Genomic DNA, 15,890 nt, shown 5'->3' on the forward strand with positions numbered 1-15,890 from the left:
ACTTTAGTGAATTTGTTAAGAAAAGAAATGGAAATGTTTACTACAAAACAAAATAAAAACTACTCAGAAAGTCCTATAAAATGCCAGTTTTTTTAAAGAGGGAGAAATTAGTAAAAAAAAAAATTAGAGTAATAGATGTGTGGAATAGTTTGGAGTTTAAAGCATTAAGAAGGCAAAAGAAATTGGTTGAAAGTGAGAAGGTGGAATTAAATGATATGAAGTCTTTCTCAGAGTACAGGAAGAAGGAAGAAAGGAAAAATTGTGTTAGAAGGTATGACAACCGGCTATGGGGAGGGGGGGCGGGAGGTGAAGGGGAAAGTAAGAACATGAATCATGCAACCATGATAACTTTTCTAAAAAAAATTATTTTTAAAAAAAGAACATATGACAGCCTTATGAATACTGTACCTGATAAATGAAAATCCAAAGTTAAAAGCATCATATACATAGGGCAGTGATGTCTTTCCATTATAAAAGATCATCTTATTTTCTAATTGGTTTTATTTCAAAATTTCATTAAATCACCTCCCCTTCTCATAAGATCCCACTGATAAAACAGTGATACACACTAAACTTCTTCTTTAATGTCTTATGGTCTTATTTTTCAACCACAGCAACTCACAGACACATGTTCTTTTCTTTAGTAGAATATGTTTTTTTTTTAAAGGCAGAAGCTATTTCTTTTCCCCTCCCTTTATATCCCTAGTATCCAGTATCCAAAGGGCACTTAAAAAATGCTTGTGAATTTAATGAAGTTGTCTTAGTAAGACAATTAGTAATGCACTTGGTAAAATTTGTGATCTTCTTCAGTGGTGTGAGCCTCACATTGGCAAAATCAGGGATCCTGAAAGTGAGATTTATACTAAACTTTTTAGAAAGACATGCTGTATCTTGCAAAGCACATCTGTTTCTTTCATGCCACTGCAAAGCATCCATTTTTATCATACATCAGTTGACTTAAAAACTAAAAAACAAACAAAAACTTAAAACTAAAAAAAAAAAAAAAGAATGTTGTCCCAAATAGGTAAGCTAGCAAAGGGACAACTCCATTTTTCAAAGACAGTATCACTATCATAGTTGCACAGTGATCTCAATAACACAACTAGTTAATAAACCTTTCTAGTCTTTCTCCAGTGATGCTTTCCTTAAGGACCTTTAATTTAGCAGTCCAAGTTATCTTTGGGGTTTTTTTTAAATGAATACTTAGATTTAAAAATAAACCCCAGGAGGGGGCAGCTGGGTAGCTCAGTGGATTGAGAGCCAGGCCTAGAGACAGGAGGTCCTAGGTTCAAATCCAGCCTCAGACACTTCCCAGCTGTGTGACCCTGGGTAAATCACTTGACCCCCATTGCCTATCCTTACCAATCTTCCACCTATAAGTCAATACACAGAAGTTAAGGGTTTAAAAAATTAAAACAAATTTTTTTTTAAATTAAAAAAAAATAAAAATAAACCCCAGGAATCAAGCATTCTTTGTTTCATTTATATCAACTTTAATTTATATAACCTAATCTAAACCCATTGTGCCTTGCCCTTTAATAGCAACAACAAAATCCAACTTTTTAATTCATTTACTAAATATCCATATAATTTTAAGCATTTTTACAAGATGAATTTAATAGATATTTCATTACTTTTTCCTATAGATCTTGACCAAGGAAATTAAAATAAATTTTCCTGTGTACAGCTTCATTACTTGAGTAAAACCACCATCTTATAGATATGTGTATCTGTCTTCTGTATAAAACATATCTCATCTATGCCCTTTTTCCTGTATCGTTTCTTAAAAGAAATTGTTATTGATCTTTTATTTTTTACTTTCCCTAAATCACTTCTTCTGCCTTTCCCCCTCTTTTTCCCAGTAAGCAACAGCATATAACAACAACAAAAATTTTTTTCAAGAAAAAAGTAGGAAAAGAACAATCAGCAAAACCAATTGATACATTGAAAAAAAGACTGAAAATATATTTGTTGTTCCCTACCTATAAGCCTCCCTCCAGTTTGTAAGGAATTTGAAGAGGTGCATGTATTCTCATCTCTATTGTGGGAAGTCATGCTGCTTCTTTACAATTTTGCAATATTTACTAATGATTGTTTCATGGTTGTTGCCCTTTCCATATAAGTTATTTTTAGGCATCATAGATACTGTCTTCTTAGCTCTGCTTACTTCACTCTGCATCGGTTAATGTAAATCTTTTGATATGTTTCTTTATCATATTTCATTCTTCCTAATTCCTAAAAAAGGATCCCTGGAGTCTTTCCTTAAGATGTTTTTACATTTCACAAATATCAGTATAACTCCAAGAATAGTTATCTGTTATCTCTTTTTCCTGCCATAAAGAACATACTTTCAATAATATGGAAGAATTGTGACTAATATTAAGCTGTGACATTTATGTACTATTTAAAAATTTTTAAATCACTTTACTTATGTGATTTCATATATGTCTCATAGAGACCCCTAAAATATTTCATACTCATCTTAGACATGAGGAAACAGGTTCAAAGAAGTTGTGACTTACCTTTTGTCACCCAACTCATAAATACCACTTTTGGTACATAGGTTTTCCTTAGAAATGTGTTTCCTGATCCCTCTTAACTCTTCTTCCAGTATTCTATTCTTTCCTTATCAGCTGTTCTACAATGGATAATCATCTCTAGACTAAGAAAACAGGAAAGATCCTTGCTTTCTTAACTACATAATAGTCATTATCAGTAGTCATTTATATGTAGACAGAGAAACAGAGAATAGGTCTACTTTTCTTATGACTGCTGATATAAAGGGCTTTCCCCCTCAGTGCCATGGACTCCTTTAATTCCTGTTCCTTAAGAGAGACAGAGTTGTATATAAAAGGAAAGTGCAGGCTGTCTAGAGAAATAGTTTCAGAATGATTATCTTTAAGTACAAGACTTTAATATTTATCTCTATTAAATTTCATTTTATTAGATATGCCTGAATATTTTTGCCCTTCAAGAGTATTTGGATCTTAGTTCCATAACCCAACAAGGTAACTATCCCACCCAGATTTGTGTCATCTGTCAGTTTTATAGGAAAGCCAATTTTTGCCTTCATCCAAGTCACTTACAACAGATTTTAATTAGCACAAGCCAGCCCCAGATCCTTGAAATAGTCACTGAAAATTCCTATCTAACAAGTAGATATATAACTATTAATCAATACTTTTTGGGTCCTATTATTCAACCAGTTTTGAATCTGCCAAAGTATTCAATATTCTAATTCACATCTATGATCTGTCTTTAAATAGAGATTTTATCAAGTATATTCCTAAAATCTAAGTAAACTATACCCAGTTTTCTCATGATCTATGATTCTGGCATGGCCTGTTCTTGGTTAAGCCATGCTAACCCTTTGACCATTGCTTCTTTTTCTAAATGATTGCTAATTGCCTTTTAAATAATGCATTGTATTATCTTGTTGCTAATTGTTTATTGTTGTTAAAGTTTTCAGACATCAAAAATTCTTCCCTTTTTTTTGAAAATGGAGATAAAATTCATACCACTCCAGTCCTCATACCTGATCTGCCCTACCAGACTCCTTCCCACAGTCTTTGAATACAACTTCCCAGATTTCTAACCCTTTTCTTTGCGTCAGTGGCTTCTGTTGGCACTTCTCTTCCAGCTCTATGTGTCTTCTCTGCCTTTTTTTTTTTTTTTTTTGGAAGCAGGATCTTCCTTAAGTCTCTCCTGGACTCAATGGGCTAACTCTTAAAAAGTCACCCAGAAGCTTCATCCTTTGGCTTTCCTTGCCATTCAGATTGACTCCAAAGCCTCATTCACACTTCATGAAGGAACCACTGGGGACAACTGCATTTTTATAGTTTAATGCCTCCCCATTGTTGCCTTTTCTGTGATTAGGTCCATGAAAGAATAGCTCTGTTACATAGGCCCACACCTTTGGAAAATAACTCAAACTCAAAGATGATGCAGATAGTTAGAATTTTAGCAGATAGATGACAGGCCATGTGAGATAGTGTCTAGGAACTGGCCACTAGGTGATGAAGCTCTGGGTTCAAGTGATGATGCCTCTGGAACAGTATGTCTCTGTGATCCTAGGCAAGTCACTTAACCCAGACAGCAGGCAACAAACCATGCAACTCTTTTAGTCTATAAATTTTATAGCACTTGCCAGTCTGCACTGGTAGAGGGAGTTTCCTCCCTGGGAATTCCCTTTATGAGTGAAATCACAAGTTTAGATTATAAAAAAGTTTAGTGCAAGTAGAACTTTTACTTCTCAAATCCACACAGTGGATTGCCCATATTCTTTTAGTTCTATCACATGCTTCCTGCCATGTTTTGACTACTTTTCTTCCCTTCTTCCATTTCTTCCTCCTACATTTTTATTCCTTCACTTTTCTTCTCCAATTCATCTTTTCTCCTTGTCCTTCTTTTCTTCTCCCATTTTGCTTCTAACATTTTACTAATTTACAATGCCACTTCTGAGATCTATTCATGCTAAAATAGCTTCTGATACCAGTTTCTTCATTTGAGTGAGAAATAGGGAAATTCTTTCTCTACCTTTGGTTTGCCCTTCTTCTCTGTCGTGTTGATATTATAATTCTGTTACATAATGTTCCTCCTTTTTCTCTCCATTTCAGTTACCACTGTGTCAGTTCAGGATTTCCTTCCATCTGAAAACTTACTGGCTTCCTAGCCTACAGTATTCAGCCTTCATAATGTTCCTAAAGTACAATCTGACCATATTATTCCCATTATGCCATAATCCTATCACACTGTAGTGGTACCTTTCTAGTACAAAATAAATTTTTCTTACCCTCCTAGTGCAAAATAAAATTTTCAAGGATAGGGCCAATGTCATACTTCATTTTTATATTTTCCATTTTTGATGTTGAGTCATTTTCAGTCTTGTCTGACACTCTATGACCCCATTTTCAGTTTTCTTGGCAAAGATACAGAAGGGTTTGCCATTTCCTTCTGCAGCTTATTTTTCAGGTGGTCACACCAGTAAGTGTCAGAGGCCAGATTTCTGACTTTATGCATAGCAGTTGTTCAGTAAACTTTTGTGGAGTCAATGAAAGAATAGACCTTCTCTAGACCCATAGGCCTTGAACAAAGATTTGAAGGCTTCCTCATTGAAGTGATGATGCATCAAACACAAAGAGCTGTTTTCCTTGGGGGGAAGAATCCCATTTTGGCTGCAAAAGTTTATACTGTGCTTTATTCTAAAAAACAAACCAACAAACAAAGAAATAATTTCTTTTCTTTTGCCATGTTGGATGCAAAATGGAACCTTTGAAAAATAGCCATATTATTATTAAACGATAACTATTAAATGTTTTCATGCACATAGAACTTAATACAGACCATATTAAAACACAGAGACCTCAGCTGTCATTTATAGTCATATGGCAGTAGCTATTTACTAATCTAGAAATCCAACCCGTTGTCTCCATTTCTCTTTTTCACAAAGTGGCCCTAGACTGTACCCTTTATAACTAAATAGCAAAGAAAGGAGAACAGAGTAGCGTCAACCTTGCCTAGAGATTTCTAAATGCTTCCTACTTAAAATTTATGACACATTGGGTGAAGTGGAACATATTTTCCTTTCGCAACACTGATGACCTTAACTTTTCATGTGCGTGCGTGCGTGCGTGTGTGTGTGTGTGTGTGTGTGTGTGTCCTCTATAATGATGCCTATTTTCTCAGTTGAAATTAGAGCTTAGTTAGGTATCAATTCTTAAATGCACAGAGATAGGACTCAAGTCAATGATTTTTAACTTATTAGTGACATTGGTTTCAAATTATTGACACCTTAGTAAATTCAAAGGATCTCCAGCCCAAATCCTCACTGGAAATCAAGTTAACATATTGGGGTAACTGGTGCAAATATGCTTCCCTAAAACCTAATCAGTTTCCAAATTCAGACCCTAGAGGAATAAGTGAACATATTGTTCCCAGCATTGGAATTGCTTCCATAAATGATTTCTTTCTTTCTCTTCTGAATCTCTGTTTCTCTTTCCCTGTTTCTCCCTTTCTCCCTCTTTTCCTCCCTACCCCTCCCTAGCCTTTCTTTTTAGTGCTCTGAATTCATTATATGGCATAGTGTAAATCAATAGTAAACGCTAACCGCCCACTCTGTACTCAGTTACGCAACATCACATACCCAGTACACAGAGACAAAAAGGGAAAAAGCACACACAGCCTTTACATTCAAAAGCTCTTGCATAATTTTACTTTTCTACAGCCAAAAAAAAAGGAAATAACAGATGGGGAAACTTACAGTTTTTTTTCCCTTTTCTCAGACTTTTGAGAAAGGAATCAGTTAACATCCATGGCCATTTGTAGTTGCTCTAGGCTGCAGCTTAACATCCCATAATTACCAGTGCCTCAACTTGCTTTAAAACAGGACTTTTTGACCCTCCCTGATGTGGTGCATTTTCCAGGTAAAATAAGACTAAAATTATTCTAAGGTGTTTAAGGCTGACTTCTTTTTTATTTGTTTTATGAAAAATTAACAATATTTGAACTATGAAATGAATTTTAAAATATAGTGAAGGTGGCTGCTGATTTTTTCTTTACTTGAAATGTAACCTGATGGAATATTTGTGTAAAAAGTCAGTTATGTAAACATCATATTCCTCTTGCTTTTACTTTGGGGACCATATAACACTCTAATGTTCCTTTTCATGACAAAGTGCATTCAAACCCCAAACTCTTAGTGAAAGACAAAATGTCTCTCATGATACAGCACAGATATATTTTATTCAATCTCTCAGTTGACTTCACCCCTAAACAATGATTCTATTTAAGATCCTGTAGCTTCTGCAATACTCATTGAGAATTTTCCTGTCACGCTGTACTGTATTCACAAATACTTTTGGATTCTACACATTATGCTCCTCTTTAAACTTCAAAGGGACAACAAAAGTCCTCTCCTCCTCCCCTTCTTTGCTTCCCTGATGTCTCTCACTCCCACCCCCACTCCAACTCGCACCTCCCCTTTCTCACTGTAGTAACTCCCTTTACAATTCAAATGGAAACAATGAAATTTGTATGCTGTTCTGGACCCATGTTTATCTGCCTTTCTTTCCTGTTATAATATTTCGTTTCAGTTAACTGACTGGTGTCCACTGGGACTTAGAAATTTGTCTGATAAGGGAGTTCTTAAAAAAAGTTTCTGCCTGTCAGATGGATAGAAAATGAGAAATCATATCTGCAGAAACTATGTTGCATCTGCTGAAAGAAATAAAGATCAGAGTTGAGTGGGGTTTTCTAATAGGTTAGGGAAAAGAAGGAAAGAAGGAGACTGTGACAAAGAGAATGGATGAATTTGATCACTCAGATTTCAGGAAATATTAAGGTATCTTCTCTTTTTGTATTTTGAAATGATTTCTTTTAAACCTTTTCTTTCTGACTTTATTTTGTTAAACATATTTTATTTCATTTTATTTTATTTGTGAAAGCAGGTCTCTCTTTACCCAATTTGGAAGTACAATGGTCACTCATGGACCCTATTCAAATAATAATTGGCATGGAAACTTTGACTTGCTCTTCCCTCTCCCACCTGGGCCAGTTTCCCCCTCTTTTGACAGCCTTCTGACCCTTTTCTTGCAGGGGCTCATGATGCTAATGCCTGATTAAATGTAGGCAACAAATTTGCTTTAGACCCACTTGAAGCTCAGAACTTCTGAGCTTAAGTAATCTACCAGCTTCAGCCTCCTCAAAATCAGACACTCCAGGCATGTCACTACATTCAGATCTCCTTCATTTGAAAACCCTACGTTGTTAGTTGTATAGCTTCACTGTGACCATTTTAGATTAAGCTTCAATTCCTTTATGTGAAACTATGATCTCAATGATGCAGCCATTCCCTTTATCGTTCTGTAAGATTTTTGTCCAGGATCTTTTATAGACCCTCTGCAAAAGATTCTCTTAATATGGTAAAGGCCTTCTTCTAGATCTTGTTCAATTCCATGGACACCAACTCAGCAATCAGAGTGATGATCTTTTATCCTTCATTTTCATGGTTTTTTTTCCTTTTGTGCATTTCAGGCAATTTTACATCTCTTTTGATTTTTCCATGGAATCTGAAGTTTAAAGAAAGCAATTTTATTTTAGGACCTCATTTCATGCTGAAAACAGGGTAAATGTGGTTTTATTTTCAAATATATGATGCTGAGACAAATCCAGAAGAGTTTGGACCTACTTTTAAACAAGCTGTCAGATAGAAAATGATAAAGGACTTTGAGGCCAAAGATTTTTACACATTGAAGATGTCAAAAGAATGCATTTTATCTTGTTATTAATACTGACTAATCAAATAAAAGCATCAGATAGCATTTAATGAATGAATTATTTTCTAGCAATTTGTCATCATTGTCAGTGTTCTTTGTTTGGGTGATAGTCGTAGTGATGTTTTAGTCTCCGTAACAGAATATTTAAGGGTCAGATAAATTTGTTTTTGGAAAAACATTGAAACTTCGTCAGTATAAGACAGTGCTACCTAGGACATTATGTCCACAAACATTTTTAAAATGTCCCCCACAAGTTGTTATATTGAAATGTTCTGAGAGAAACAGAGAGAGAGAGAGAGAGAGAGAGAGAGAGAGAGAGAGAGAGAGAGACAACGTTTGTGACAAGCAGCTTAATGCAAAAACAGATAATTATGTACATCTGTTAAAAATATCATCTATATATTATGTACATATATGTAAGATATTAGAAATATTTTCTTTCAGTTATAGCATATTAATGTTCGACAACCAAGTATACACATGTATTTATGCACCCATTAGATGCCCTAACGTCTTGTATTCTCTGTTAGTCATTTATTCCAAGAGTGTCCTACTATAGAACTCCTAGTGCAAAATCTCCCTCTGTGATTGTAGATCAGTGACTGTTCTGCAACTTATAGTGCAGGGGTCGGAATAGAGGTGTCTGGCATTGAGAGATGCGATTATCTGTTCAGCTTCACAGCCGCCATTCTTCCAGGGGCGTGGGTCTTGAATTCATGTCTCCCTGTCCAGGCCATCTGAGGCCAACTGTCTTTCTGCTACACATGCCATGCTACCTCTTGACATCTCTGTTAGCTGATAGAAATATCAGAAACAGCTGTTTAGAAGATCTCTTTTTTTCCCCAAGAATTTAACCATTTTTTTCAATTCTGCCTTGTAACATCTTTCCTTTTCATTGGTTAGTACTCTTGCACATTCCAATCCCTGTTTATGAGCTCAGTTGCCTTTTTAACATCCATTTGTGGCCAACCCATCACTTTTAGCTTTCATTTTCTGTTGCAAAAGCAGCCCTGGGAATGTCAGGCAGCTTCCAGTTTAGCTTTTGTAATGGCAAAAGATAACTAGCTGCAGTCAAAATGGCTAGAGGGCCACAGATTAGCGTTGCCAGGGTAAGAAAGATATTAGGGATAGTTTTAATCGGCTTCTCTTTTCTCTTGAGGCCTTCACATCTCTTAACAGTCGAGTTATTTGGGTCCTGTTAGCAGCCAAAAGAGATAGCCTCAGTACTACTGTAAGTACCAAAGTTACTGATTTACCTTTTAAAGGGGAACTTATTTAAAATGTACTTGTTTAGTGGCTGGTGAGGGACCTTCTGTGTGTGTCTTCAATACAGAAGAGGGAAGAGAAGAAACCTCCAGTGCAAGGAGAGGCTGTGTTGAGGCAGGATGATGTAGAAGGTACATCTTTGTATAGCCCAGTAATTGCTCAGAGTAGTTCCTTAGAGTAGACACATTGTCTCATCTTATTCCCGGCAGTTGATGCCACTATGCCTCCCTATTTGTATTGTGCCAAAGGTAACACAGTCAAGAAAATTATTTCCTATTTTCCCTTTTAACCATCCCTTAGCAGTCTGCTGTGGAGACCTGTGGGATTCTTTTTTTTTGTATGTTTTGTTTTTATTTTTAACAAAATTCCCACTTAAAACACAAAATCAAGAAGCTGCCTCAGTGATCTGAGAGTAATTTCACATGGGAAACTATGAATATCATCATATTCTTGGTCTAAAAATATCTTCTCATATTTTTCCTCGAGACTCCTTCTTATCGTTTTGCTCCATTATTATACTTGGAGATATCCTTTGTCCTTGAGTCTCCTGGTGAAGGGTAGTCCAGTACTCTATAATCTCTTTACTAGCTAACATTTTTATAGGTTTGCATAGAGTTTTCCATGTGTTAACTCATCTGATCCTCACAACAACCTGTGAGAGGTAGGTGCTGTTGTCATCCCTGTGTCATAGATAAAGAAATTCTGATTGAGGTTAAGTGACTTGCCTTGGGTCACACAGGTAGTCACTGTTTAGTTCAGGACTTGAACTTGGGTCTTTCTGACTCCAGATCATTTGTTCTACCTACTATGCCACCAAGCTGCTTACTACTAGCTAACACAGAAAAATTCTCCTTTCATAGTATTTTTGATTAATTTAGTGGACATCACTTTTATATTGCCATTGTGTGACGTCCCATGGAAAACTACATGTGACTTCTTGGTAATAAAATGAAGGAAAAAAAAAACTTCAACAGGATGGACCTCTAGTTGTTTGGCAAGCAACATTTTTATTCAGATTATGATATTTAGGGATTTTGTTTCTTCACAGAAGGAGCTTTTTAAATGTTAATTTAGGGGTTGTTTTGTTGCTCTGTGACTTTGCATAAAAGGTCTTGGTTTTAAAAGGTTTCAGTTCACTTGTTCTGCTTCTCTTACATTTAGTTGGAATATAATACTATACATTCATTTATCCTCATGGAGGCATATAACACCAGTAACTCACAATTTATGAAACCGGGGTAAATAATCCATAGCTTGTTCTGCTGCTATTGCCATAATATTTATGTCGAGGGCCCAAATAACTAACAGCCAACAACAAGAAGAAAACCAGTGTGTTTTTATTTATAAAATGTTTAATCAAAAGTACAGTAAAGTTCAAATGGAGCTGCAAATCCTGGTGGTTCACAATGGTTTGATTTATTTTTTTAAATAGACCATGGATAATTAACCATAAAACAAAACTTTCTCAACTCAAGTTACAGGGAATTGCATAGAAGGATAGCAAGGCATTCACAACTGGTTGCAACTGGTTACAGTTTTTAAAGTTAAACATAGAGGCAGCTAAAGGAGCCAAGTCATTTCTGGGTCCCCAGCTGTGTTTTCACTTCCAAAAGCAAGCAACCTTAGCTTGCTATAGCATGGCTGAAGCCAGTGTCCCAAATTAAGAGAAAAAAGAAAAGTACAGAATTACTTTCATTCTTGCCATTTTAGCCTCTACTTGTTAACACTGATACTTGTGTAACACTTATCAAATCATTTTTCATTTTAGGTGCTTCAAGAACATTAGCTGGTTCTTCTTCACATCAACTCTCTGTGGTAAGTAACTTTTATTATGCCCACCTAAAAGGAAAGTTTTGGTTCTAACTGGGGTTAAATACATTTCTCTGAATCTTGGTAAAAATCAAACTATGAACCCTGTATTAAGATCACCAACTTAAAGAACTGATTTTGAATATAACTTATTTGGACATATGAAGAAGTCTGGATTTTTTTCATATAACCATTTGGATAATTATTTGGATAAAAAATGGATAACCATTTGTTAATTAAGGTACATTGCAATTTGAAGGGTGGAGGAGAAAACATTTACTCTCAAAGAATTTTGAAATTGTTTTGGAGAGTTATCCCATATTTCACAAGAACAACATTCTAAAATGCCTTCCTCCAGAATGGAAGATTTTTCAACTTTGGCTGAACTTCATGCCTATGTGGAGGTGCATGGGTGTACTTCTACATATATTTTCCCCTAGGAGAATAGGGACTTTGGCATTGGCCAAAAATAAATAAAAAGGATGTTGAAAAGGAACTTTCTGGAACTCCCATCTCTAGGCCTGGCTCTCAATCCTCTGAGCCACCCAGATGCCCCCAAGAGTCTGGTTTTTCCCATTTAGCAAGACCTAAATAAATATTGAATTGAATTGAAACCAAGCACTTGCAAAAATGAAAGGGGAAAATATCCTTGTCATTTCTTTATCAAAGGCCACCAATAGTTGTTATTCAGTTGCTTCATTTGTGTCTGATTCTTCATGACCCCATTTGGGATTTTCTTAGCAGAGATATTACAGTGTTTTGCTATTTCTTTCTCCAGTACATTTTACAGATGAGGAAGTTGAGGCAAATAAGATTAAGTGATTTTCCCAGTATCACATAGTTGGTAACTGTCTGAGGCTGGATTTGAACTCTGATCTTCCTTAATGTACCCTAAACTGTACACTCTATCCATTGAATCATCTAGCTGCCCCTACAATCACATACAGACATGACTATTTGTGCCTGTGTGTGTGTGTGTGTGTGTGTGTGTGTGTGTGTGTATCATCTATTTATCTAATTTGGAGATTGAAGTGTTTGTTCACAACTGAACACAGATTTAGGAGGTAGGCAGGGGTGAGATTTATATAGCATTTCTCAATTTTAGTTCCCAAGACTCCTTTATACTCTTAAATTAAGGCTCTTCCCCTAAATATCTCTGTTTATAGGATATATATCTATCAACATTTATATATTAGAAATTAGATTATCTTGGCATGATTATGGAAATAACTTTGACCTTGCAGAGCTCTGAAAGGGTCTTACAGACTTCCATGGGCTCCTTGACCACATTTTGACAACCACTGGATTTGTATGTTTGTTAGTAGAAATTTTTAGAAGCTTCATCGAGTCAGTTCTGTAACCTCCAAAGTGTCTCAGAATGGTAATAAGCAGGAAGTATATGTATAGGATCAGGGCTGAGGTGTTTTAGCAGAGAGCTATCATGCCTAATCTGTTCCTGAGATAGCAGGGTGTGCTATGGGTCAGTCAGCCCCCAGATACTGGCAGCCCTCCATAGTGTGGGGGGCCAAGCTTGCCCAATATCTGACTGTGTTAATGCTTGGCTTTGGCTAATACAGTTAAGTCCCCAAAATCATTTTCATCCAAGACTCACTGATGATCTCTGAGGCCCTTTACAGTTTTAAAACTCTATGAAAATTATACTCTTGACTTCACTTTATATGAATCTGCACAAAATGAGGAAAAATAATCTCTTGGGATAATAAAGATGGACTTATAAAAGGGACTTTGCATATCCATCGCACATAATCTCTATTTGTCACCATGTTGCTGTTTCTAATTCAGTTTCACATCAATCTCTGTCTCTAGATCCATCTATCCAGTAAAGTCAGCAACCCTTTAAGACTATCTTCCCAGTCCTAACTAATACTAAGACTAACACTTCCCACCACCTCATACCTTACTTGCTCTATTGCCCAGAAAGAGACTCCTATCTGAGTACCAGGAACCCAAGGGACTCCATTATGTGTTAGCTTTAATTTGTCACTCTCTTTGCATTTAAAAATGAGATCATCATGAAAGGACCCTAATTTCACACCCCCTCTGGCTTGCAGAGTAGCCAGCCCCTCCTGTATTTCTCCTCAGTGATAGAAATCCCTTTATATTTTTGTGAATGGAGAAAATCTATATTAATATGTCTATTTCCATTCATCTATATCATTCCTAGGTATGGGTATTAATCCTAAAAGGACACAAGCTACTTTGTACTGTAGCTACCTTAATAGATTATTAACTCCTAAATGGAAGGGACTGTATCTTATTTATCTTTGAAACTCCTGTTGGAGATTCAAAGCAAAAAGCAAAACCTTGTGAATAATAGGTGATTAATTAACATTAGTTGATTGACTGAATGAAGAAAGAACAAACCAATGTATCTTTAGATTTCAATTATGAAAAAAATTAAAGTACAACAGAGTAAATCAGAGTGTTTCTCTACCAAATATGATCCTTTACTACCTAACAGGTGAATTACTTGAGCAAACCTCACCAATATTTCATGAAGCTCTTAGTCACAGTTAGAAAACAAACATACGTATTTTACTGAGTGAAGTTACTTCACAGATGTCCTTGTCCCTTACAGAGGAAAGAAACTTTTTTTTTAACATTTCAAACCAAAATACTCATTTGCAAGACAATTTACAAAATAATTTATAAAGTTGATCATAACATCAGAATGACCATCATAATATCATTAATTATATATAGCCTGAATGGTAATGTGTTCAAATCCAGTTTCAACTAATATACTAAATTTGAATACAAAGATATATAGTTCCTTCTCCATGGGAGACTGCAATCTAGTAATAAACAATCCAAGAAAATCAAAATGACAAATAATTCCTATGCATTGTTAAAATGTGCCGCTCAGAAAAATTGCTTTATTATTTTAAGTTTTACTTGGATTTTAGAGCTAGATAGAGTCATTAGTACAACATGAAGCAGTGGAGTAGTGGATAAGAGGCCTGTAATTTGGGATCAGGAAGACAAATTCAAATCCTGCCTCTCAGATACATGCAGGCTGTTTGACCCTGGGCATGTTTCTTGTCCTCTCTTAGCTTCAGCTTCCTCATCAATAAAAATGAGGACAATAACACTACATACCTCAAGAGTTATTAGTATCAACTAAGATAATATATCCAAAGCACATTTCAAACCTTAAATAATAATGCAGTAATATAATAATGTTAATATTTATTGCTGATAATAATGTATAATGTTAGGTATTATTAATGAGAAGCAGTGTTTTGGATTTAGTAATAATTTTAGCAGCATCACATTCATTAATTAATTAATTTAGAGTGATTGGGGATAATGAAAGTGGCAAAAGAGTAATGTTGAAGGGGAATTTAGCACCTACTATGTGGCAGATGATGTAAGCTCTTTACAAATATTATCTCATTTGATCTTCACAACAACATTTAACAGTTGAGGAAGCTGAGGCAACTAGAGGTTGCCTAAGTTTAGAAAGATAATACATGTTTTTGGCCAGATTTGAACTAAGGTTTTCCTGACCCCAAACCAAGAACAGCCCTCTATCTACTATATACCTAGGAAGACCTTGATTCAAATTTTTCCTCTGACACATATGGGCTATATGACTTTGGACAAGTCACAGCCTTTTAATGGCCCTGAGTAACTCCTTAAGGCTGCAATGCTTATAGATGAATTTCTGATTTGCATTGGGTAATTTATTATTCCAGTGAAATAATTGATCTGAACCAAAGACACAACATGAGTCTCTCCCTCTCTTCCTTCCTGACTCTCCCTCCCTTCCTCACCCCTCCCCAGTCTTTTCTGTCTGTCTTTCTTTTTCTCTCCTTCCTCCCTTTTTAGCCCCCCTTACCTTTAGGTCTGACATGGTACCCATTATTTCTTTCTTATGAAAACTCATGACACAAATATCTACATTGAGTAATTTTCATAAAATGTGTACATATTCCTTATGATTAAGTCATTGAGGTCTGCACTGCCACTTGTATAAGTAGTCAACCTCAAATATGCTGTGAGTATGGTCCTGGTATTAGTGGATTCAGAAAGAAACAGTCAGTGATTATCTTCTTTCTCCTTCATTACATACATATTTGCTTCCTCAACTTACCCAAACTCTGGTTGAACCAGGCAGGTACAATGAAAAAACCTAGTACCTTTCCCTTCTTGCTCCTTCTCTGTCCCAGCTAGTGTCACTTAGCTGTCACCTTCAAGCTTAGATCCATCCCAGACCCTGGTACCAGTTGGACCCCTAGGCAAGGGAGAGTTATGATGAGCTAGAATTCCATAGATAGTGCCAAGTACTCATCATCAATTTAGCATTGTCTCTGGTCATGCCCTGACTTTTTACTTGTTTTAAGCAACTGGATGCTCCATTTTCTCCCCTTCAACAAATATTTTGTATCCCAGTTCCAAAAAATAAAACTTTGTCCTATTTTCCCATACTCAAGTTTTGTTCTTGATCTTCTCCTAGTACCCTAGTCTCTAATGCTAGGGGCTTTATTTACTCTTAATAGTTCTTCCAGGCACTGAAGT

General features: G+C 35.8%; 1 long non-coding RNA gene across 1 annotated transcript in view; it reads left to right on the forward strand.

The window, feature by feature from the left end:
- The window catches only part of LOC123242381, a 501,284-nt gene extending 489,863 nt beyond the window's left edge, over positions 1-11,421 (forward strand). The window contains exon 5 of the long non-coding RNA XR_006505817.1: positions 11,308-11,421. This is a non-coding gene — a long non-coding RNA (uncharacterized LOC123242381). The remainder of the gene's footprint in view (positions 1-11,307) is intronic.
- The last annotated feature ends 4,469 nt before the right edge of the window (positions 11,422-15,890 follow it).

Source organism: Gracilinanus agilis, chromosome 3, assembly GCF_016433145.1.
Source record: "Gracilinanus agilis isolate LMUSP501 chromosome 3, AgileGrace, whole genome shotgun sequence".
Taxonomy (NCBI): Eukaryota; Metazoa; Chordata; class Mammalia; order Didelphimorphia; family Didelphidae; genus Gracilinanus; species Gracilinanus agilis.